At 37.7% G+C, this 27,210-nt stretch overlaps 1 long non-coding RNA gene across 1 annotated transcript in view; it reads right to left on the reverse strand.

The window, feature by feature from the left end:
* Positions 1-27,210, reverse strand: part of LOC141585519 (uncharacterized) — a 233,686-nt gene that overhangs the window by 107,727 nt on the left and 98,749 nt on the right. The window lies entirely within an intron of this gene.

The following is a 27,210-nucleotide window of genomic DNA, read 5'->3' on the forward strand; positions in this document are numbered from 1 at the left end:
GGGCTGTAAAAACTACCGTGTTAAAGGTAGAAGAATCCTGGTGCAAGATAGGCAAACTTATCAATATTTGATACTTAATGGCCAATAGGAATGTGAGCTAATTTTGTATTGTAAAAGACTTCATGCTACCTTAATAGTATGAAGACTCATACTAGTGTTCTGTGTTTAAAATGTTGGCTGTAATTTTTTCTCATTTAATTTTTAATCTATGGAGGTAATCATGCTAATAATTCTTTGTGGATTTTATTAGCATATATCACCTGCTTTTCCCAGGTTTGTTTAAAAAAAAAAAAAAAGTATCTGTGCTACAGTGAAAACAGTGTATAATGAAATGGGATCATGCTTAAAGCATGACCTTTTTTTTCCCCTCAGTGGAAAAGGTAAGTGCATAATGGTCCTGTGTTGGGTTTTCTGGTTGTGTGCTGAGGTCAGTGCTCTGTAAGAGAAACCTGTGGGTAGAAAATGCAGATTTCTTGCAGTCTTTAAGAGATGTGTCAGTCAGTATTAACTCCTTAATTAGATATACTATGCAGACCTTGCCATTTGGGAATCCTCACTTATTCACATCAGCTTGAGTAGAGTTTTCTCTGGGCATATATGTATGTGTATATGTGTGTATATGTCTTTTAGTACATACATAGAAACAATGCAGACAATTATCTTCCTGTCTTAAGAATTTATCCTAAAGCTTTGAGCACCTTTTGATTTTTGAAATCACTTAGGGATTAAAGTCAGAGACGCTTTTCTCTCTACAAGTTAATATCTATTTTGATTCCCTCTTCTATTTTAATGATCTGAAAGCTTTATTTTCTTTCTTCAGGAGATTTTAGAATTTTTCCCCAAAATGTGGTCAGATCTTCCACTTCCAAATACAAAAAGCTTGTCCTAAATTCAAAGTAGATCTATTATGGCTTAGAAGTCTGATAGGATGGGGCATTACAGACAAAACAGATGTCACTAGAAATCCATGTTAATGTTAACACTGTGCTTACTTGCTTAATCCTGCAAAGTTATATTGCCTTGGGCTGGACCCTGGGGACTGACATCCCCAGTCAGCATGGCTGCTGGGACTGACCATTCTAACAGCAGCTGTGGATGGAGTCAGGCCCCTGGGATGAGCAGCTGACAGAACTGCAACTCTTTGGGAATGGAAGTGTAGGGGGACAGCGATTGGGGAGGCAAGTGGAGGCTCTTGGTACTTCAAAGAGGGGAAAAAAATGCACTGCCTTTCCTGATTACCTGAAAGGGAGAAATCACAACTGTGTGAAGGTAGAAAATTCATGAAGACAGACTAATACTGATAGAAACCTTGGAAATAATCCAAATCCATCACCTTGGTTTACAGGCGAGAAGAAAATATTCACGTTCAAAAGTAGAGCTAGTAAAGAATGTGGCATTCTGACTTCTAAAACATTCCTCTTATATCCCAAGACTCTTCAAACTGTAGATCTTAATTCATGAAATTGTCATGAAACCAGTGTGATGGGTTATGACTGACACTCTAACCAAATGAAATAGAATAGATCAGAGTCCACAAACTCAGTAAGTATTTGTGGTTTTAATTTCACACACACATACTCACACAACACAATGCATATACATACATTTACCTGTATTTGTGGTGTGGGTCACAGTGGACATTTCATTTTCTATTGTTGACATCATCAGAAAATTTTGAAAATTCACCAATACTCAGTAAAAGGTGGCATAGAGTGAAACGAACAGAGGATAAGAGGTGGTTTTTCAAAACTATCTTAAATGCAAAGACAGTTAATTATCTTACTTGCATTTTTTCTTTTTTCTTTTAATGTTATTTTCTTCTAAATATCCCTTTCTGAAGTCCCAAAGAAATTAAAGCATCCTTTTAGCCTATATTAAGAATGACTATTTGCAGTTAAAGATAGTATAATTGAACCTCAGCTTTATGTAAACTTTGATAGCTTAACCTTTATACTGTTTCCTCTGGTTTGAAGAGTTAACAGCAAAACAGCAAACCTTCACTGTGTTTAACAGCATTAGCTTTGCAGTCAAAAAAAAACCTTAGCTTTGAACCCACCTCTGCTACTTGATATTTGTATACCCTGGCCAAGTCATTTAAACCCTGTTTGTTATGTGTTCCTCAGCTATAACATGGGCATTATAAGATGCAGTTTATAGGACATTGGAAAAATAGGCAAAGCATACAAAGTATGCCATTCTTGAGGCTGCTAAGGATTTTGCCACTCCATTAGCTATTTTATTGTTGTTCTATAATTTCTATTCTTCCACGCCATGGAGGCTTTGTGGGATTTGAAGGGCTGAGGGCCCCACAGGGTCGTGGGGTGTCCCTTATGCTGTGCTAAGACACAGGATCCGAGAAGTAAAGAGACAGGACACAGAAGTACAAGGAAAATGCAGCTAGGCTCGAGGGGCCATGCCACTTATGAGTGGAGTCAGGTGAGGCCCCAAATGTCCAGAAGTGTGTGTATTTATTGTCTATAGGTTAGGGGGCAGGGCAGTCAGTGAAATCATTTCTAATGATACTGGTAGGGTCGTGAGCAATAAAACAAGGGATCCACCCCCATTAGGTCACCTAGGCTAGCAGGTGGACAGTATACAGCAAGGGGTCCATTCCCATTAGGTCATCAGGGCAATGGCTGTGTGCAATAAAGGGGTCCACCCCCATTAGATCCACCAAGGCACGAGGTGGGCTGTGTGCAGTGAAGAGAGTGCAGTATGCAATACCTCTATCTATGGGCAAGCTACTCCTAAGATTTATAGGAGGATGCTTTAAGTCACACAGTAATGACAGAGCTGTCAGGGTTATCGCCACCTGCTGGCAGCTTCCAATGAGTTCTATAGGAAGGTGCTCTTTCAGCAGTACGGTAACAAGAGCTGATAAAGTTCAGTCACCAAGGTGCGATTATCCAGAGAGGTTTTGAGCCCTCAGATGCTCGAGGGATTGCTGGTCTGAGGGCAGCCCTCCGCAAGAACTGGAGCAAGGTCCTACAACTCCTTTATCAGGAGGAGTGGCTCTTGCCCCAAGCCTGCCATACAGTGGGTATCTTTACGATACTGAACGCTACTGCCTGGGCCATGGGTTCTTGTCCTGGTATAACTGTTTTTCCCTTAAATCATGCTCTGCACTGTGTCTGCTCCAGACATTCCTCCAACTATAAGCTGCTTATTCCTTAATTTATGCTCTGTACCATGTTTACTCTAGGCATTCGTCTGATTATGAACTAAGATATAGTTATATATATATATATACACACATATATATGTATATATATATGGAAATAACTGAGTGGTAAGATTTTACTTAGGCACTCATTCTATGAACTAACATGATTATATATAGAGGATTATATAAAGGGAAATACCTAAGTAGTAACATTATAAATTGAGATATTCTCTAAGCCCTAATTCTATAAACTAATATATGATTACATAAAGGATTATATAAAAGGAAATAACTGAGTAGCAACACTATAAACTGAGATATTCTTCAGGCCTTAATTGTGCCAGGATTCTGCTTAGCTCTCCTTCCTTGGTGCCTATATGGAGGGTTACCCACAGGATTGAGAGACTGAGCACATTTAATATTGTTCTTTTGGATACTCCACTGAAGGTCTGAGGTCAGAGTAACAGGCAAGTATTCAACTTTTTGATACTTTGCACTGTGATATGTACTCTATGGGACAAAGACACAAAAGACAAAGTGTGCATAGTTTAAAATATATTACAAGAAGGTCTTCTGACTTCTTTATCTGGGCCTTACCTCTCAAGTTTATGGTTCATTTTCAGTTACTACAGTCCAGAGTCTGATCTTTAGTTTTGCAGATTCAGAAACTTGATCTTAGCAGTTCACCTAGAGTTCATCAACTCTGGAGGACTGACTCACACTAAGCTAACTGACAAGAGAATCATTTACCAACCGGATTGCCAATTTATGGGTACACAATGGCTACATCTCAGTCAGAATAACACATCTGTTTGTTCAAGGAGGATATAATTATGGATCAGAAAGTTACCTGTGGAATTTAAAATAAGAAGAAAAAGGCAATATTCTTGAAGGGCACTTCCAGTAAGATAGAGCAGCAGCTGAAAGAATTACCTACCCCTGGAGATACTGGCCTTGATAATAAGCATCTACCCTATACTCTGCCTGCCTGGGACAGTTTAACAGTACATGGATTAAAATTTTTGCATTTGTTTATTTTTTTTTAAACTAGTCACCACCATTCTTCTTTGCATGCAAATTATGTTTTAGTAATATCTCCCACCTGAGAGTGTGGAAGGAGTATGGTGGTAGAGAGGGCTGCTATGTGTGCTACGGTAGAGATACTTAAAAGATATCCAATTGGAAAAGAGCAACAAGTCATTGCAAATTATATTCCAGAGTTTAGGGAAGAATTGTAGCAAGAGATTAAAGTTTGAAGATCATCCATCTGCAAATAGCTGTAACCAAGGAAACAGAAGCAATTATCTGGGGAGTCTATGTAGATAGAGAAGAATAAAAGGGGCAGCAAGGAAGGAAGGAGCAGTGAGTTATAAGCAACACCAACAGCAAGGATGTGAAGGACAGACAGAATGGAATTGTCATAGGTGATCCAAGATGGCCTTCTCAAGGAAATCAGTCTCAGAGGAGAATTTGGGAAGAGGTAATTCTGTGTCATCTACTACAGAAAGGACAAAAGAGTCTGCTGGATTTATACACTAGAACATATTTGTTTTGAAGGGCACATTTAATAAAAATAGTATTTGTAATTGATCACTGAAGAAGTGTTTTAGTAAGAGAAGGAAGATTATAGGTTAATTGCCAGAGGCAGAGAGATTAGAAATAGAAAAAGGGATAAAGAGAGGAATTGCTCGAAGATAGCAAAAAAAATTCTACTTGAATATTGGTGTACATAATGTTGTCTATAGGACAAAGGGGAAGGGGTAGTCTAGAAAAGGGGTGGCTCTGGAAAAGGAGTGTTGAAGTTAAATGGTGGCAAACGCCATCAAAGTATGGGAGAGTCATAATTGTGAGGCTAAAACATTTTTGGATCATGGAATGGCAGGAAGACTGTGGTTTTGCTGACAAAATTAATTTGAAGATTGTTGAATGAGAGCACTGAGTAAGGGGACAGCTAGCAAGACCTAGTTGGCATTAGTCTCAAAAAAGAAAGATTTGCATGGCAATGGAAGAATAACATCAGGAAGCAGTGGAGAGTAGGAAGAATGCCTGTTCCTTTTCTGGTGTGCAAGAATAGCAAAATAGCAGACATGGGGTCTATTGAAAGAAGGAGTGAGGGGAATACATTTTAATTTTGACTTTTATTTTAGACACAGGGCATACATGTGCAGATTTGTTACATGGGAATGTTGTGTGATGCTGAGGTTGGGGTCTGGATTTCTTCACCTAGGTAGTAAGTATAGTGCCCAACAGGTAGTTTTTCAACCCATGCCACACTCCCTCTCCTCTCTAGTAGTCTGACATGGTTTGGCTGTGTCCCCACCCAAATCTCATCTTGAATTTCCACATGTTGTGGGAGACACCTGGTGAAAGGTAATTGAATCATGGGAGCAGGTGTTTCCCATACTGTTCTCATGATATTGAATAAGTCTCATTAGATCTGATGGTTTTAAAAATGGGAGTTTCCCTGTACAAGCTCCCTTCTCTCGTCTGCCAGCATGTGAAATGTGCCTCTCATGTTCTGCCATGATTGTGAGGTCTCCCCAGCCACATGGAACTGTAAGTCCAATAAACCCCTTTTATTTATTTTATTTATTTATTTATTTGTAAATTGCTGTCTTGGGTATGTCTTTATTAGCAGTGCAAAAACAGACTAATACGGATAATTGGTACCAGTAGAGAGAGAAATTGCTGAAAAGATACTGAAAATGTGGAAGCAACTTTGGAACCAGGGTAACAGGCAGAGGTTGGAACAGTTTGGAGGGTTTAAAAGAAGACAGGAAAATGTGGGAAAGTTTAAAACTCCCAAGAGACTTGTTGAATGGCTTTGATCAAAATGCTGATAATGATATGAACAATGAAATCCAGGCTGAGGGGGCCTCAAATTGAGATGAGGAACTTGTTGAGAAGTGGAGCAAAGGTGACTCTTGTTACGTTTTAGCAAAGGGACTAGCAGTATTTTATGCCTGCCCAAGAGATCTGTGGAATTTTGAACTTGAGAGACATGATTTGGAATATCTGGAGGAAGAAATTTCTAAGCAGCAAAGCACTGAAGAGGTGATCTTGTACTGTTAAAGGCATTCAGTTTTATAGGGGAAGCAGAGCACAGAAATTTGGAAAATTTGCAGCCTGACAATGCGATAGAAAAGAAAATCCCATTTTCTGAGGAGAAATTCAAGCCAGCTGCAGTAATTTGCATAAGTAACAATGAGCCAAATGTTAATCCCCAAGACAATGGGGAAAATGTCTCCACAGCATGTCAGAGGTCTTTACAGCAGCCCCTCCCATCACAGGCTCAGAGGCCTAGGAGGAAAAAGTGGTTTCACTGGCCGGGCCCAGGGTCCCCATGCTGTGTGCAGCATAGGGACTTGGTGCCTTGTGTCGCAGCCACTCTAGCCATGGCTCAAAAGGGCCAATGTAGAGCATGGGCCATGGTTTCAGAGGGTGCAAGCCCCAAGCCCTGGCAGGTTCCATGTGGTGTTTAAACTGTGAGTGCACAGAAGTCAACAATCTGCCTGGATTTCAGATATGTGGAAACACCTGGGTGTCCAGGCAGAAGTTTGCTGCAGGGGCAGGGCCCTTATGGAAAACCTCTGCTAGGGCAGTATGGATGGGAAATGTGGGGTCAGAGCCCCCACACAAGAGTCCCTACTGGGGCACCACCTAGTGGAGCTGTGAGAAGAGGGCCACTGTCCTCCAGACCCCAGAATGGTAGACAGCTGGCACTGACAACTTGCACTTTGCACCTGAAAAAGGCACAGACACTCAACACCAGCCCATGAAAGTAGCCGGCAGGGAGGCTGTACCCTGCAAAGGCACAGGGATGGAGCTGCCCAAGACTGTGAGAATGCACCTTCTGCATCAGTGTGACCTGGATGTAGGACATGGAATCAGGGAAGATAATTATGGAGCTTTAAGCTTTGACTGCCCTGCTGGATTTCAGACTTGTATGGGACCTGTAGTTCCTTTGTTTTGACCAATTATTCCCATTTGGAATGACTGTATTTGGAATGACCCAATGCCTATACCCCCACTGTATCTAGGAAGTGACTAACTTGCTTTTGATTTTACAGGCTCATAGGTAGAAGGAACTTGCCTTGTCTTGGATGAGACTTTGGACTGTGGATTTTTGAGTTAATGCTGAAATGGGTTAAGATTTGGGGGAACTGTTTGGAAGGCATCCTTAGTTTTGAAATGTGAGGACATGAGATTTGGGAGGGGCTGAGGGTGGAATAATATGGTTTGGCTGTGTGCCCACCCAAATCTCATCTTGAATTCCCACATGTTGTGGGAGGAACCCGGTGGGAGGTAATTGAATCATGGGAGTAGGTCTTTCCCATGCTGTTCTTGTGATAGTGAATATGTCTCATGAGATCTGATGGTTTAAAAAATGGGAGTTCCCCTGTCAAGCTCTCTCTTTGCTGGCTGTCATCCATGTAAGACATGACTTGCTCCTCCTTGACTTCCATCATGATTGTGAGGCTTCCCAAGCCATGTGGAACTGTAAGTCCTTAAACCTCTTTTTCTTTATAATTTACCCAGTCTCAGTTATGTCTTTATCAGCAGTGTTAAACCTGACTACTACATAGTCTATAGTGTCTGTTATTCTCATATATATGTCTATGTGTACTCAATGTTTAGCTCCTGCCTGTAAGTGAGAACATGCAGTGTTTGGTTTTCTGTTATTGCACTAATTTGCTTAGGATTATGGCCTCCAGCTGCATCCATGTTGCTGCAAAGGACATAATTTTATTCTCTTTTATTAACATGTGTAATATTCCATGTATATGTGTACCACATTTTCTTTGTTCAATCTAGCATTGATGGGCCCCTACATTGATTCCATATCTTGTTATTGTGAATAGTGTAGTGATGAAGATATGAATACAGGTGTCTTTTTGGTAGAATGATTTATTCTCCTTTGGGTAGATAACCAATAATAGGATTGCTGGGTCAAATGATAGCTTTGGTTCAAGTTCTGAGGGCAATATTTTACTGGGGAGTTGTCAGCAGATTTTTGTAAGAAAAGGTTGGAGTTACATAAGTTTCCTTTGGAAAGAACTGTGTCTCCAGAATGCATACAAAGAAAGGGTAAGATGTAGAGTCAAAATATAAGTTTAGTAGTGGGAGGAGAGCTGAATGAACTGAGTAGAGAAAAAAAGATCAGAATTTGATTATGTCATACTGTTATGGAAATTAAAAAGGCAAGTTTTAGAAAGATCCTAGTGTGGAAATAATTGATATTTTAATTATTTAATTGACGTTTAATAATTTGGCAATAAATTTTCTATAATTCTGGCAGACTGTCTGTCCTCACATGGAGTTAGGAAGAGGGAACTAGGGTGGCTTCAGGCAGTGATTTAGAGCACTGGCAATAGTTTTTAAGCCTGGCTGAAATTCATTGTGATTCTCCCCATTAAGTGTTAAGGTCTACAGTCCTTCCTGTTGAATCTGAGAGGGCATGTGAGTGTTTTGGCCAACAGCATATGGCATAAGTGATGTGTTATACTTGAACATTGTCTCTTGGACCTCTGAGCAACCATATAAGAAGCCAACTACCCTGAAACTGCATGCTGGAAAAACTACATGGACAGAAGAATTATTTGGTAAGGCCATGAGACAGAGACAGAGACAGAGAGAGAGAGAGAGAGAGAGAGAGAGAGAGAGAGAGAGAGGAAGAAAGAGAAAGAAAGAGAGAGAGAAACTACATTCATAGGTCCTTCTTGATATAATTTCCTCTGTACTATTCTCCATTTGTGAATTGTTTTGTGTCAAATTAAGTGCCTGCTTGAACTGGGGTACATGATGGAAGTATATTCACGGAGAAAACTGTTACTACTTTGGATTTAAAGGTGGAATAGGATTTAATGCTTAAGAATAAGAAAGGAAGAAATGCCAGGCTTGCTTCTTTTGAGAATTGGGAAAGAGAAGGAAAAAATTAGCAAATACAGTGGAATGAAGATGCACTTGGGTAGAAGAATGGGAGAAAGTAGGTTCACTGTGGTTTAGTGGATGAAATAAATTAAGTATAACGAGGCAGAATAAAACCACACTGTAAAGGAACAAGCAGAGAGGTTTGCATTCATTGCAGTAGGCAATAGAAAGCCATGAAAAGTTTTACGACAGGGGAATGACAGTTTGGAGATCTGACAAGGGGAATAAGAAGACCTGCTAAGACACTGATGCTCTAAGCATGACATTCAATGAATGATAATGGTGGTAAAGTAAGAGGAGAAACATAATGTATATATGTTTGGTGGACTATGTGAGGTGGACTACTATGCAGTGTACTGCTTAGTCACCCCTGTCACCATTCACAGAAATCCCTTCATTTCTGCTGGGTGGACTCCATGCCCCTCTTAGACTAACAGCATTTTACTGTTAGGGCATAAGATGGGTATGGGGTACCCTGTGAGTTATCCCAGAACGTCCCCTTAGATCCCACACAGCCATTTCTATTTTGAAGATTGTCTGTCTCCCTGGATCACACGTAAGAGAAGGGACTCAGAGTACCCAAACTAACATATTATTCTTATAATCTTCTCCCCATAACCCAGAGCATGGCTCAGTTAAGGGTCAAGGCATGGGCCTCTTTGTATCCTATAAATGGCCAAGTTAAGTTTGAAGAGATGAGGGGACCCATTTCCAAAAAGGAAATGTCCTGTAGGCAAGTCAGAAAAGAATGAAGGATAAAATTCTACTTCTGGGAAGATGGATTAGATATATTTTCTCCCATATCTGCTACTAAGTATAACTAAAAACCCTCAACACTATATGTGAAATAAACACAAGAAGATTTTGGCTGATGGAAAGAAAGTAAATCAATTATGCTTTAAAAAGTTTAAGTAACTGCTCCACTCCAGCTACACAACTCAGAAAGAAGTGTTACCCCATGCTCCCCAGAAGTCAAGTGGGGATCCTAGATTTCCACCCTCACCAGGCTATAATGAGGTGCCTAACACTGCTGCCAGGGTAGTAGTAGAAAAGGTCAAGTAGAAACCTTTGGATTTTAATCCCTGTTGGGCTGTAAAAGCCTAACTCCCCTCCCCCAACACCTTTCTCTTCAGTATTAGTAGAAAGCTAGCAGAGAGTTAGGTGTGACTTCTCCTACTCCTCAGTGGGAAAGAGGCCACTCCTGTGATGTCAGTAGATGGCCTGTGGGGAATAGTAACAAGACACTCCAGTCCATCTCAGCCAGGGAGGAATCAGTAGAGGCCTGCTAGGGAGCTGGAACTTTCATCCCTACCACCAGTAATGAGGAGCCCTCATCGTGGATGTCAAAGAGACTTGAGTAGAGAATTTAAACTATGGCTCCCACCTATGAGTAATGAGGTGTCACCCTCCCCTTTTTTCTGCCAGAGCAATGCCAAAAAAGTTGGCTAAGAACAGAGTTTAAATAGGACTCAGATTCTTAAAACATAATATCTGCCGGGCGCGGTGGCTCAAGCCTGTAATCCCAGCACTTTGGGAGGCCGAGGCGGGTGGATCACGAGGTCGAGAGATCGAGACCATCCTGGTCAACATGGTGAAACCCCGCCTCTACCAAAAATACAAAAGATTAGCTGCGCATGGTGGCGCTTGCCTATAATCCCAGCTACTCAGGAAGCTGAGGCAGGAGAATTGCTTGAACCCAGGAGGCGGAGGTTGCGGTGAGCCGAGATCACGCCATTGCACTCCAACCTGGGTAAGAAGAGCGAAACTCAGTCTCAAAAAAAAAACAAAAGAACAAAAACAAAACAAAACAAAAAAACCATAATATCCAAAATGTTTAGGTTTCAGTAGAAAATCATGCATTATGCCAAAAACCAGGAAGACTTCAAACTAAGTGAAAAAAGACAATCAATAGATTGCCAACACCGAGATGACAGGGTGTTAGAATCATCTGGCAAAGATTTTAATGCATCTACAACAAAAATATTTCAATGAACAATTACAAACATATTTAAAACAGATGAAAAAACAGTTTCAGCAAAGCAGAACATCTCAGTAAAGACATAAGAGATAAAAAGAAGAAACAAATGGAAATTTTAGAAATGAAGAATACAATAACCAAAAATTTTTTAAAAATCAAACTTGGCTGGGTGCAGTGGCTCACACCTGTAATTCCAGCACTTTAGGAGGCTGAGGCGGGTGGATCACTAGGTCAGGAGATCAAGACCAGCCTGGCCAACATAGTGAAACCCCATAAAAAATACAAAATTAGCTGGGCGTGGTGACTTCTGCCTATAATCCCAGCTACTTGGGAGGCTGAGGCAGAAGAATTGCTTGAACCAGTGGGTTGGAGGTTGCAGTGAGCCAAGATCGTGCCACTGCACTCCAGCCTGGTGACAGAGTGAGACTCCATCTTAAAAAAAAAAAAAAAAAAAAAAAAAAAAAAAAAAAAAATCAAAATTCTCAGTGTATGGACTCAGCAGCAGTGTGACGGGACAAAGAATCAGTAAACATGAAAGTAGGACAATGAAATTACCTAATATGAACAACAAGAAGTTAGAAAAGAAATGAACAAAGCCTCAAGGACCTGTGAGATTCTAACAAAGGAGCTAATATGCGTGTTGTTGGAGTTCCAGAAGAAGACAAAGAGGGTAGGGCTAAAAAAGCACTTGATGAAATAACAGCCAAAATCTTCACAAATTTGACAAAAGACATAAATCTGTAGATTCAAAAACCCAAGAGAACATCAAAAAGGATAAGCCCAAGGAAATCTATATCAAGACTCATTATAGTATCTCTTGAAAACTAAAGATAAAAAATATGGAAAGCAGCAGAAGAGGAACACCACCTAAACTAGAGGGGAAAGCAATTTGAAGGATGGTGTATTTGTCATTAAAAACCATGGAGGCCAGAGGGAAGTGGCAAAATATTTTTCAAGCGCTGAAAGAAAAAAACTGCTAACCCAGAATCCTACATTTAGTGGCAAAAGCTGTGCTAAAGCCGAGCTGAGAGGGGAATTTAGAAAATTAAATTCTTAATTAGAAAATAGGAAAAGACTCAAATCAATAATCTAAGCCCTCATTCAAGAATTTAGAAAAATAGCAAAATAAACCTAAAACAATCAAAAGGAAAAAATAATAAAGATACAAGCGGCAATCAGTAAAAATTAAAACACATAATCAATAGAAAAAAATCAACGGAACAAAGAGATAGCTCTTTAAAAAACACGAAAATTGGCCAGGCGCGGTGGCTCAAGCCTGTAATCCCAGCACTTTGGGAGGCCAAGGCGGGTGGATCACGAGGTCAAGAGATTGAGACCATCCTGGTCAACATGGTGAAACCCCGTCTCTACTAAAAAAAATACAAAAAATTAGCTGGGCATGGCGGCACGTGCCTGTAATCCCAGCTACTCAGGAGGCTGAGGCAGGAGAATTGCCTGAACCCAGGAGGCGGAGGTTGCGGTGAGCCGAGATCGCACCACTGCACTCCAGCCTGGGTAGTAAGAGCGAAATTCCGTCTCAAAAAAAAAAAAAAAAAAAAAAAAAAAAAAAAAAAAAACCATGAAAATTGAGAAACTTCTATCAAGACTGACAAAGAAAAATTGATGACAATGACAATATCAAGAATGAAACAAATGATATAATACAGACCCTCCTGACATCAAATAGACAATATAGGAATGTAACAAACAACTTTACATACAAATATTTGATAAGTTATATACATAGTAGGTGAAATTCCTTATGAAATACAATTTTATAAGTGAATTCCTCCAAAATCATAAACAATGCAACTCACCAAATATGAAATAATTTCAATAGCCCTGTAATTATTAAGAAAAGTGATTTTGTAACTTAAAATTCCATTAAAAATAAATCTTCAAACCTAGTAGGTTTCACTGAAGAAATCAACCAAATGTTTCAAGAAAAAAATCACATCCATACTACATAACTTCTTCCAGAAAACAGAAGAGAAGAATCCCAATTCATTACATAAAACTAGTATTACTCTGATACCAAAACTAGACAAAGAGTATACAACAAAAAAAGTAAACTATATAATATCTGTAACACCAAACCTTTTAACAAAATATTAGCAAATAAAATTCAGCTACATATAAAAAGAGTTACGATGGTCACATGGGGTTTATTACTGGGACTCAGGTTGATTCCATGTTCAAAATTCCACTTATGTAATGATGATATTAACAGTCTAAAAAAAGAAAATCACATGATTTTACTATTGATTCAGTAAAACCATTTGAGAAAATATAATATGAATTCATGATAAAAACACTCAAAAAAAGCAAGAACCAAGGGTAACTTTCTCAACTTGATAAAGAGCATCTATTAAAAACTTACAACTTAAATTATACTTATTGGTGAAAGACTAAATGATTTTCCTTTAATACTGGGAACAAGGCAAAAACACCCTCTCTTACCACTCTTATTCAACATAATTCTGAAAGTTCTGGCCAGTATAAAGATAAGAAAAGTAAATAAAAGACATAAATGTTGGAAAGGAAGTAACAAAACTGTCTCTCTATTTGTAGATGACGTGATTGTTAATGTAGCAAATCCCAAGTAATCTTCAAAATAAAAGTCTGGGAACTACTGAGTTCAGCAAGGTCATAAGGTATAAGATAAACATACAAATATCAACTGCATTTCTGTATGTTAACAATGAACAAATGGATGTTGAAATTTAAAATACAATACAATTTACCTAACCTCAAAAATGAAATACTTAGTTGTAAGTTTATCAAAACATGTACAGGACTTATAGGTTTAAACTATACAAAACTGGTGAAAGAAATAAAAGTGCTAAATAAATGGAGACATAATATGTTAATGAATTTAAAGACTCAAGTAAAGATGTCAATACCCTCCAAATTGATACAAATGTTTAATACAATCTATTAAAATCTTAATAAAGCTTTTTATAGATATAAACATGATTATTTAAAAATTTATGTAGAAGGGCAAAAGAACTAGAATAGCTCTACAATTTTGAGAAAGAAAAAGTGAAAAGAATCAAGACTACACAGCTGCCGGTCGCGGTAGCTCATGCCTGTAATCCCAGCACTTTGGGAGGCTGAGGCGGGTGGATCACGAGGTCAAGAAATTGAGACCATCCTGGTCAACATGGTGAAACACCGTCTCTACTAAAAATACAAAAAAATTAGCTGGGTATGGTGGCACGTACCTGTAATCCCAGCTACTCAGGAGGCTGAGGCAGGAGAATTGCCTGAACCCAGGAGGCGGAGGTTGCGGTGAGCCAAGGTCGCGCCATTGCACTCCAGCCTGGGTAACAAGAGCGAAACTCCATCTCAAAAAAAAAAAAAAAAAAAAGACTACACAGCAATACAGCTAGTAATTAAGACTGTGTCCTGTGTGGTATTGACAGAGGGATCAACAAATACATGGATCAGGTTAGAGAACTCTGAAATAGACCCCCACAAAAATGCCCAACTGATTTTTGACAAAGAGACAAAAGCGATTAAATGGGAGAAAGATAGCCTTTTATAATAAATGGTGCTGAAGCAATTGCATATCTATTGCCAAAGACACAAAACAAAACAAAAATAAACTCCAAAACTATTGATCTAAAATTTTATATCTTACAGAAAAATTAATTGAAAATGGAGCATGGGCTTAAATGTAAAATATACAACTATAAAACTCTGAAAAAATCACAGGAGATCTTTAGAGTCTAGGACTAGGATAAAGTTCACACCAAAAGCATGAGCTAAAAAAAGGGAAGAAATTGAGAAATTGAATTTTACCAATCTAAAAATGTCTTCTCCATGAAAGATCTTGTTTTAGAAGGTAAAAAGACACATTACATCTTGGTTGGGAAAAAATTATTTGCAAACCTCTTATCTGACAAAGGAATGGTATCTAGAATATTTCTAAAACTCTCAAAAGTCAGTAGTTAGGAACACAAGTACAAAGTGAGAAAAAGACATAAGGATATACAGATGGCAAATGAACACAATAAATAAGATTTATCATTACCTACAAATTAAAACCACACAGAGATATCAAAATGGCTAAAATAAAAAACATCTTTCAAAATGGCTAAAATAAAAAACATCTTTCAAAATGGCTAAAATAAAAAATAGTGACGACACTAAATACTAGTGAGGATGTGTTGAAACTAAATTACTCATGCATTGATGATGAACATGTAAAATGGTACAGCCACTCTGAAAAAGTTTTAAACTAAATATGAAATCACCATATGACCTATAAATTGTCTCTGGACATTTATTTCATAGGAATCAAAACCTATATTCACACAAACACCTGTATAAAAATGTTTATATAAGCTTTATTTGTAATAGCCAAAAACTGGAAATAGCCCAGGTATCTTTCAGTGGGTGATTGGTTAAATAAAGTGTGGTACAACTGTATTATGGGATTCTATTCAAACATAAGAAAGAAATGGACTATTTTACTTATTTTTAATACATAATTTTTTTAATAAATGAATTTTTAAAATATGTTTTTTAGAGATGGGGTCTCATGATGTTGCCCAGGCTGGTCTCAAACCCCTAAACTCAAGTAATCCATCTGTCTCAATCTCCCAAATTGCTGAGATTACAAGCATAAGCCACTTCACTTAAAAGAAATGAACTACTGATACTAGTTAATGACCTGGATAAATCTCCAGAGAATTAATCTGAATGGGGAAAAAAATCTCAGAAGAATGCATACTGTATTACAAGTTGAGTATTCTTTTTTTTTTTTTTTTTAATTGTACTTTAAGCTCTGGGGTGCATGGGCATATCCCACAGGGTTGTTGCATAGGTACACATATGCCATGGTGGTTTGCAGTCTCCGTCCCCTCGTCACCTACATTAGGCATTTCTCCCAGTGTTTTCCTTTCCGACCCTCTGCTGTCCCTCCCTTGGCCCCCTACCCCCAACCTACCCCAGTGTGTGATGTTCCTTTCCCTGTGTCCATGTGTTCTTATTTTTCAACACCAACCTATGAGTGAGAACATGCAGTGTTTGGTTTTCTGTTCTTGTGTCAGTTTGCTGAGAATGATGGTTTCCAGCTTCATCCATGTCCCTGCAAAGGACATGAACTCATCTTTTTTTATGGCTGCATAGTATTTATTCCATGGTGTATATGTGCCACATTTTCTTTGTCCAGTCTATCATTGATGGGCATTTGGGTTGGTTCCAGGTCTTTGCTATTGTAAACAGTGCCGCAATGAGCATACGTGTGTATGTGTCTTTATAGTAGAACAATTTATAATCCTTTGGGTATATGCCCAGTAATGGGATTGCTGGGTCATATGGAATTTCTCTTTCTAGGTCCTTGAGGAATCACCACACTGTCTTCTACAATGGTTGAACTAATTTACACTCCCACCAACAGTGTAAAAGTGTTTTTTCTCCACATCCTCTCCAGAATCTGTTGTCTCCAGATTTTTTTAATGAACACCATTCTAACTGAGCATAAGATGGTATCTCAATGTGGTTTTGATTTGCATTTCTCTAATGATCAGTGATGATGAGCATTTTTTCATATGTTTGTTGGCTGCATAGATGTCTTCTTTTGAAAAGTGTCTGCTCATATCCTTTGCCCACTTTTTGATGGGGTTGTGGTTTCTTTCTTGTAAATCTGCCTTAGTTCCTTATAGATTCTGGATAGTAGCCCCTTGCCAGATGGGTAGACTGCAAAAATTTATTCCCATTCTGTTGGTTGCCAGTTCAATCTAATGATTGTTTCCTTTGCTGTGCAGAAACTCTTAAGTTTAATTAGATGAGTATTCTTTATCTGAAATGTTTGGGAACTGAAGTGTTTCAAATTTCAGATTTTTTTCACCTTTTGAAATAGTTGCATTATACTTACTTACTGATTAAGCATCCCAAATCCAAAAATTTGAAATCTGAAATGTTCTAATGAGGCCTTTTTTGAACATCATGTTTGTGTTCAAAAAGTTCAGATTTGGGAGAATTTCAGAGTTTGTATTTTCAGATTTGGGATGCTCAACCTATATTCTATTTATATAATATTCCTGAGATGAGAAAGTTATTGATATGGAGAACAGATTAGTGACTTCTACGTATTAAAGGGGGGAGGAAGGTAGAAAGTCGATGTAATGATACAATGACAATATGAAAGATTCTTGGAGCAAGAGAAATGTATCTTGACTTTATCAATGTCAGTATCCTGTTTGTGATATTTTATTATAGTTTAGCAAGATGTTAACTTTAGGGGAAACTGTGTAAAAGGTACATAGAATCTATTACTCCTTTCAGTTGCATGTGAATCTAGTTTTCTCAAAAACCCTTTAAAAGCTTGTTTTTAATAAAAATTTAAACTAAAATATTTAAAAGAGAATAGGAATAGTCAAAACAGGAAATAACTCAAATATCCATCAACAGATGAGTGGAAAAACAGATTGTATAGATCTGTACAATGGAATGCTATTTCCAACAAAAAGAAGCAATCTACTGCCACACACACAACATGGACGAATCTATGCTAGAAAAAGAAGCCAAACACAAAAAAGTACATTGTATATTATTGTTATTATAAAAAAATTCTCAAAAAGGAAAAACTAACAGGTACTGATAGAGAATAGATCAATAACTGCCAAGGGCCTAAACTATGGGGGGCAGGGAAGATGACAGACTGACTGCAAAACTGCATAAGGGAACATGTTTCATATTATGGCTGCAGTGACTGTTACAAGTGTCTATCTACATCTGTCCGTGCTCATCAAACTGTATATTTAACGTGACTGCATTTTATTGTATCTATATTATTCCTCAAGAATGTTGATTTTAAAGAAAGAAAAGAATGAGTACAATTGAGAATTTAGAGCTGATATTGTGATTTTTATTTATTTTTATTTATTTTTATTTTTTTATTTTTGGACAGGGGTGGTCAGAAGCTATAGTGAGAAAGAAATCCCAGGAATCCCTTTTGAGTAAAGTGGCAAGATTCAGAGCAAGAAAGACACTCAAGATAGGATATATCTGAAAGTAATGAGAAAAGCACGAGAAGGGATGAGTCCCTTAGGAGATCTGTGCAAAGGTCAAGAGTGAAAGGTAAGATCTTGGCAAATACACCAATTTCAAGGGCTGGTGAAGAAGGCCTGTGTTTGTCTAGGACCTCAGAGTGGAGAATAGTCTGAGGGAGGCTGAGGGCTAAAGCAGTTGTCCATGGGTAAGGAAGATGAAGGGAGGGCAAGACAAACACAAGGCCCAGTGATATAGATGTTTACAAGTGCAAGCAAATTAACTCACGGTACTTGTGAGGACAGACAGTCAGGGGCAGAGCTGGAAAAGCAAAGTCAAGAAAGCAGCTGACCCAGAATGATGAGTCAAGAGGAAGCCAGACAGAGGGAACTAGCCAGTAGGGTGACTTACAAAGCCCAGTGATATGGATGTTCACAAGTGCAAGCAAATTAACTCCTAGTACTTGTGAGTACAGATAGGGGCAGAGCTGGAAAAGCAGTAAAGGGTGCAGCTGACCCAGAGTGATAGGTCAAGAGAGACAGAGGGAACTAGCCAGTACAATGAATAAGGCCAAGGCCAAGGTAGCACGCCAAATGAGAAAGCTGACTCATAAGACCCAATCAGATTAGGTCATGAGAAAGCTCAGGAAGGTCAGAAAAGAGGGTGTTATGACACAATCTATGGCACCATATCTGTCACAGCTCAGTGGTGACACTTTGGCTGAGATTGGACTGGTTCTTTTTAAGAGTCTAGCAACAACCTCTCCCCAGTTTGACCAGTTGGTCTTACAGTAGGTAGGTAGTCTGTTCACTTTACTGGGTTGTTTTGAAGCTGCTGTAAGTTTATAACTGGGTCTCCAGACTCTGGACTTTCATTGTGGGATAGGACTCTGCACATCAAATGCCTGGAAGGTGCAAAGAAAGGTTAGACTTTTTGTGTCCTCCTCCTGTCTGATTTTCTGGCCTCTCATTGCAAGGCCAACAGGAAGAGAATTGGATTACAATGCAGAAATTCAGATACAGAGGAATCCAGTTACCAGATGGGTAGTTCAGAATGGAAACTAAGTGTATGAATGAAGCAGAAACAAGCAGTCATAACATAAAGTCAGAGTAAGTCTTGTCATATGAATGCTTAACAGATTAGGGGCCCATATTCTATAGTGTTTAAGACTCAGACACAATTGAATTCAAATGCCAATAGTTATTAACCGTGAGAAATTGGATAAGATACTTAACCTTTCCGAGCCTTGGTTTTCTCACCACCCCCCCAAAAATGACATTGATCATACCTATCTCATTGGGTTCTTGTGAGGTTATAACTGAGATTATTTGTGCAAAGCTCTTTGTACAACTGCCCGGCACTTACTGAGCACTCAATGAGTGGTCATTAATAGTGAATACTGAAATGTGAGGATGGGAACCTAAGAAATCAGCTGCAGTTAGAGGGAAACTCGGGAGGTTTGTAGTAAAACTGAAAGGACTCAGCTGAGGAAACCAGGACTGAATGTCCAGAGAAACAAAGAAGGGAAGAGGAAAATGTGGTGTCTAAGCAACCCAGAAGGAAGTAGTGGTCAGCAGGGTTAAATGAGGAATGGATATGCATAGAGGGAGACCAGGGTGGTGGACCTCACAATAAGATGATTAGAGTGGAGGGGAAGGAAGCCAGAAGGCAGATATTCAAGAAGGAAGTATTAAAGAACACTGTGTTCTCAGGGACAGAGTAAAAGAACCAGTTGCCCTGAAAGGCCAAATGGCAAAATGTATTGATTCTAAAGTATGATGTTGAGTGTCTTTGTTTATATTGTTGTTGCTGTTCAAGTCTCAAACCCTAAAAGAACAAGCAGCCCTGGTTGCCAGGATGTATTACTCCTGCTGCTTCCAAATCCAATTCTGGCAAGCGCAGTTATTCCCCATGGTATTCCTGTTAGCATTGATACAGCGCTCATTAGGATCAAAATCTTTTTAGCCTTGTCAGATTCCATTATATGGCACAACAAATCTTAACTTGTAGATTGTACTGTTTCTTTGTACATCAACTGAGTTTTAAAATCAACTGCTGAAAAGAATATTAATCTTTTTGTGTGCTTATATTAAAGTCTTTCTCCATAATAAGACAGTTATCACTTTATTGGATGTTCGGCATTTTTAAAAAATCCTCATTGTATATTTCACAAATAATTGGTAGGTTTTTCAATTTACTTGCATATAAATTTACAAAATATTTCAACTAGTTCATTGTCTTTTATATATTTACTTTACAGCAGAAATTTTCAACCATCTCTTTTGTATCTGCCGGAGGAGCCAGAAAATAAAAATAATGATAATTTTAAATACCACAAATATCTAGAAATCTCAAAATTCCTTTCTTTGCACAATAACAAAGAATTTGGAGTAAAATAAGAATTGATCATAATTATATGCAAGGGATAGTGCTATAAAACTACCTGATTATATATTTGAACAGTGTGAATTTCCCACAATGTATTTAACTTCATATTACTATTATACTTTTCAATTTTATGTAAAATTTAGTCTGTCTTTGTCATGAAAAGTACCCTCCAGTAATTTTCTCTTTTCAATTGTTTTTTAAGGAATATTTGACAATGACTCTCAAAACACTACATTGCAACCCAACAGAACATTTTGTTCAGTGCATACTGTATTATTAAAGTGAAACAACTTCAGTTTCCAAATCTCTAACCAATAAGAAAAGCTTAATTGTATTTTTAAAATTTTTTGCAATTATTTTTGATGTCATTTAGAAAAATCTGTCAAATTCTCTGAACACTAATAAATAACAGGAATTCTTTGACTTTTTGAGGGAATAAAATATATTTTCTTAAAAATTGAAAATTATGCTAGACATCCATTTGCCTAAATATCTGTACATTTTTAACAATAACTAGAACTTTCTTTATAATTTTTCAGAATGATTATTTTATAAATTGCAAATGAATGAATAATTTAATCTACATTACAAAGGAAGAAAGATTTTGTTTTTAAAACCAGAATATGAAGTACTATATTCCAAATCCCAAAATACATATTGAGTACATGTTAGTTCAGACATGATGGGATGAGAGTGGGCACCATTGTAAATGTCAAGAAAAGATACTTAGGAGGCAGAATTAATAGGATTCATTGAATGTGCAGGGGACAAGGAAGAAAGAGCAATTTAGGCCTCACAACTTCCAAATGTCTTGCTTGAACAATAAACTGGGTGAATTGCAAGGCCATTCACGAAGTCTGAGGAAAAAAAACATAGAAAATTGATGACTTTCTCTTTTGACTAATTGAGCCCAACACTGAAACTCTAACAAATACAATTTTGTGGTTTTTAGCTTACTCATTTTCTTTTCCTTAAATGTGCCTGGATATAAATAGAGCAACATTTAACTATGCTGAAGAAATATTATTTAAAGTCCAGTTAAAATTGTCATACAATTGCTCAGTATGATTACTGGAGTTATCTTGTTCAGAACTGGGCCACATATTCAATTTTGTCAAGCAAAGAAGTAGTATTTTATGCACACAACAGATAGGTTTTGTGTGCCGGTTGTATATTGGGCACCATTCTAAGAACTGGAGATATAGGAGGGTTCGATTCAGACACAATTTCTGCTCTCAAAGTGTTTACACTCTACTGGAGGAATACAAATGATGATTTGAATTTAAATGATGAAAACAAATTAATATCAGATAGTGATCCTGCTAAAAAGAAAATAAAAGATAGTAAGGAACATAGTAAGGAGAAGATGGCCTGCGTGGTGAAGAAGAATGTGACATTATGCCTTTCTAAAGGGCTGGCATTTTCCCTGAGCCTTACACGATGGGAAAGAAGCTGTTTGAAGATTTGGGAGATCTGTCTTTCCAGACAGTGGACTCCAGATTTTCTATAGAGCAGCAATCTGGTTGGAAGAAGTTTGAGGGCATTTTTTATTAAGGTACGATTTGCATAGAAATTACACTCCCATGATTAGAGTGTGTGTTTATTTGAGGTGGGAGAAGAAGATGTAAAATAACAGGTAGCTAGCTGAGTGTACCCCCTTCACATCCACCAAGTCATGCTTTGGACTACAGGTAGTTCCAAGCAGAGAGAACAGCACAAGTAAAGGCACAAAGGCAGGAACAGTCCTGTCTGTCTCAGGGGCAGGAATAAGGCCAGAAGGGCTAGAACACAGTGAAGAAATAGAGAAGTAGTAAGAGATGATCTCAAACAGAGAGGGGAGACACATCATGCCCAGCCTGGTAGACCACAGTAAAGGGATCTTAAACAGGGTACTGAAGGCGTGGGAGAGGGGGTACTGTTTTACGTATCACATCATCATCTGGTACAATTACTATTAGTAGTAGTCACTGATAGAAAAACAGTGCTTTTAAAAGAAAGAAAAGGGAAAAATGTTTGTTGTTATACTTTGGATGTTTTTATGTAAAATATTCACCTTCTTCAGACTGTATCTGTTGGAGATGCCATATTATGTATATCATTAGCACCTTCAAAATGTGAGGAAAGAGCTAGTAGTCTTCGGAAAAAAAGATAAGGTCTTCTCTCAAAATGGCATTTGCTGATACTGAATGCTGTATTTTATATTCTGAAGAGATGCTCTGCTTGTCACCTGCATGTTAATAATACTCTTCAGATTTGTTGAACTCCTAATTAAAGATAACTAGAATTGCTAAAATAAGATAGAAAAATAAACTCTGTAATTGGTAAAGCTATCTATTTGCCTCAAGACATCAGTAATGCTTTTCCATTGATGGTACCAAACTTCTGATGATGTTGAAGTACTTTAATTGGGGCAGAGTAGGAATATTAAATCTTAAAATTGTTCCTTGACTTTTACAAATAAGGGAAATCTGTCATTTGCTTTAGCAATTTCTGACCAATGTATGCAAATAGAAGTATGAATTGCCTAAGAATTTCAGGATGACGTTCTTACATTAAATTGTAAATATAAGGAAAATTGTTGGTTTTAGTTACAAGTTATAGTTTTGTTATTTAACAAGTGAAAATGAGATCATTAAAAGCAATAATTTTTTTCTCTCTTGAGAATCCCAAACCCAAGGGCTGTTCCCAGTTGAAAAATTTTTGATGGTAATACCACATAGTTGAGTTAATTAACTGATTGACTCATTGATTGATTTATTCATTCATCCATTTGTTTATTCACTTTACAATTACACATCTACTGCTGTTTTGGATGATATCCAGAAGAAAACAACAAAATTATTATTAAATGGATGTCACGTATAATCAAATTGCTTACAGTCTAGTTAATGAAGCAAAGAGAAACATATACTGTTTTCAAGCATGAAAATTAATATAAGATAGCAGCAGAAGAGATATTGTACGGCTGTACAAGTGTCTGAATGCCAGACAGCACTGCAGATCATTTAGGATAACGGAAGCCTTAACAAGGGGAGCCAAGAGTTCACTCAGTTGGGCTCCCTCCAGTCTGGACATTTTCAAAAAGTGTGCAGACAGGTTTCTTCAACAGTATATACTTCATTGAAGTCAGATTAGGGTTAAAGTTTACATCTGAAGAGCAGAAAATACGAGTAGTTTCACCATAACAGTTTTATAACCTTAAAAGGAAATGTTTTTTCTCCTAATCAAAAAGAACTTTGATTTATTCCATGCTCTATTATTTTATCTTTAGTGAACAGACATTTTAAATTGCATACTTGTAAAGCTTCTGAAAGAATCCTTTCAAAAATCCATCATCAGTTTTCTCTCCTTAGGATGACTATCTCCTCCCTCAATGTTCTTTGCTGCAGACTCAGAAAGCACTCATAAACAAGCATTAAAATTTATTTAAAAGAATTCTGAAAGCAATTTCTGACGAGTATACTCATATAGAGGTATGAATTGCCTAAGATTGCCTTGATGGTTTCCTTTTAAGTAATTGAAAAAACACAACAGAAAATTAATTTTAAGATGCAGCATTTTGTAGCTTTGCAATTTGGGCCTTTTCTCTCTTCTTTTTTACCCTTCTCCTTTCCCTGCCTCTTCCTCTTTCTGAATAATTTAGTCCTAAAGCCACTTGGTGGAACAGAAAGAGGTAGGAATTCCTGCAGCCTGGGGGAGGGAGGTGGCCTAGATCAGGGGTGCCTGAGCCCTGGTGGGTTGAGGGGAATCTGGTAGGTTGAGGTGGGCAGCCTGGCATGAAGTATCATAGCCTAAGGACAGGGAGGAGGCATCCACAGAGACCGCTGTCTCCGTATGGCCCAATCAGGGACAATATAAACTTACAAATAAATAATAATGATAGTGAAGAACTATAACCCATTGAACACTGTAGGAAATCATGAATCCATTCAGGTACAGAAAAATGAATAAACTGAAAGTTGATAAGGAATGGACAGAAACCAAGTTTCAAAGTACCAGCCACAAAGTTAATTACAAAAGGGAAAACTAACTTTACAGTGGAAGAGTTTTGCAGACTCTGCCATAATTCAGTGATCAAAGTGGGCTTCCTTAGTAATGGAATTGATCAAAATTGTGTGATACCTGAGGATCAACAACATAGCATCACTTCTGTGATATTCCTGACAAAAATGGACAGCTCAAATCTAATCACAAAGGAACACTGGACAAATGCAAATTGAAAACATTCTACAAAACAGCTAGCCTTTATATTGCAAAAGTGCCAAGGTCATGATAGTCCAAGAAAGACTGAAGAGACTGTTATCATCGAAGGAAACTAAAGCAATCTGACAAATGTATAATGAGATTCTAAGCAGGAATTCTTTTGTTAGAAAGGTCATTATTGGGACAATTGGTGAAATTTAAATGGGGTTCTGAGGAGTAAACGGGGTACTGATGTATTTGTGGTAATTCATTAATTTTTTGTCATTTCTTGATTTTAATGATTGTAGTTTGGTTGTTTTGAAAAATGTCCTTGTTAGTAAGAAATATACCCCATACTATTCTAGGGTAATGGGGTAGCAGGTTGGCAACTTGCTCTCAAATGGTTCTGAAAAACAGAATTTTATTGTATAGTTACTTCCAAGTTTTCTAGTGGTGATTATTTTAAAAATTATAATTTTGAATCTGCTTTTACAATCAGTGACAATTCTGCAGTTTTGATTATGCAAATTGTTACTATAAATATATTAAAATTTCTATAATCAAATTAGATAATCTAAGTAGCACTGTAAAGCATTTTGTCTGATCACCTGACGAATAATGACAATATAAACTTATATTGGACTTTCATTAGATTTCAGATGATCATGTTGCACATACTTTCTCCATTTTATAAAAGGGGAAAATGACTTGGTGGTCAACTGCTTTGTTAAATAGAAAACAGGATAATTTATTTTAGTATTTAAATTTATTTTCAGTATTAAAGTCTAAAGCATGTGCGTTTTTTCAGATAGTGGCAGAACAATAAATAGATGCACTCTCATTATTCAAAAATAGCAAGATTTACTCATTATAGAAAGCCAAGGAGATAAAAGATACATAGTGCAACTTTGACTAATTTACTGCTCAATCCAATGTTACAAGTTAATATTGTAATTTTTGCTATAACTTCAAACTTATTCTTGGTTTTGTTCTTTAAGAAAACATAGAAATTTAATTAATTGGACCGTTGATGAAAATATCTACCCAAATATATTTAAACAGGAATTTTAGCCTCCAAGTCAAAGGCAATATTAACGAACATTTATAAAGTGCTCACATGTGAAGAGAGTCTCTTCCTGTGGCTAGAGCAACACATACGTACCTGCCTACAAGCATATATACATGTTTATGATAATATAATGTTCAAAACATCATGTGTTAGATACTATTATCATAATGTTCATTTTACAAATAAACAAACTGAAGTATAATAGGTTACAGAAAGTCATACAAGCTATTAAGTGAAAAGTGTACCTTAAGTTAACGTGTACCTGGAGTGTCCATGCTCCTACATCTCTTTACTAACCAGCTTTCTGAGGTAGGTAAGGCTGTCTTTAGAAGGCCACTGGGCTGAGAGCAGTTATGCCCTGCAACACTGTACCTTACCCCTCCTAAGTACTAGTGTTTCTAAGAAATCTGGTTTAAAACCATATCTAGGCCAGGTGTGGTGGCTCACATCTGTAATCCCAGCACTTTGTGAGGCCAAGGCAGGCAGATCACCTGAGGTCAGGAGTTCGAGACCAGCCTGGCCAACACAGAGAAACCCTGTCTCTACTAAAAATACAAAATTAGCTGGGCAGGGTGGTGCATGCCTGTAATCCCAGTTACTCATGAGGCTGAGGCAAGAGAATCACTTGAACCTGGGAGGTGGTGGTTGCAGTGAACTGAGATACTGCCATTGCACTCCAGCCTGGACAACAAGAGCAAAACTCCATCTAAAAAAAAAAAAAAAAAAAAAAAACTAAAGAAACTCGGAGTAGAAAGAAATGACACAGGACAGCGACAAGCTTTTTTGTTAAGTGGAGATAGGAAATACCTCATCGAAGGAGTGGTGAGAATTATAGGTTGATTGCATTTATCTGAATCTTAAATCTTTTTGGCAAAATGAAGGCACACACATTCATTTTTCTTAATCACCATTCTAATTCACTGCCCAACGCCAACAGTACAGAGGCCCTGAACAAGGGACCCAAGATAATCTTTACTTCCCTTACTCGCATCAACTACTATAGCAATATGCATTCACTTCAATTGAGAAAGGGGGCAGCAGTTAGGAGAAAGTGATTATTCTTGGTATCTTTTCTGATCTGTCTTATAAACTATAGGGTATCAATTTAACCTAAATTAAGCTAAAATGCTAATAGATGTTAGGCCCCATATTTTAAAATTTATATATTGTTTACTTTTTAAAGTAATTTCTTGGGTTATTCCTATTTTCAATATTAAATTGTTATGATAGGCTAGGCGCAGTGGCTCACACCTGTTATCCCAGCACTTTGGGATGCTGAAGCAGGTACATCACTTGAGGTCAGGAGTTCGAGATCAGCCTGGTCAACGTGGTGAAACCTTGTCTCTATTAATACAAAAATGCAAAAAATTAGCCAGGCATGGTGGCACACACTTGTAATCCCAGCTACTGGGGAGACTGAGGCAGGAGAATCACTTGAACCCAGGAGGCAGAGGTTGCAGTGAGCAACCTCCACTGCATTGCAGCCTGGGAGACAGAATG

This window comes from Saimiri boliviensis, chromosome 9 (genome assembly GCF_048565385.1).
Source record: "Saimiri boliviensis isolate mSaiBol1 chromosome 9, mSaiBol1.pri, whole genome shotgun sequence".
Classification (NCBI taxonomy): domain Eukaryota; kingdom Metazoa; phylum Chordata; class Mammalia; order Primates; family Cebidae; genus Saimiri; species Saimiri boliviensis.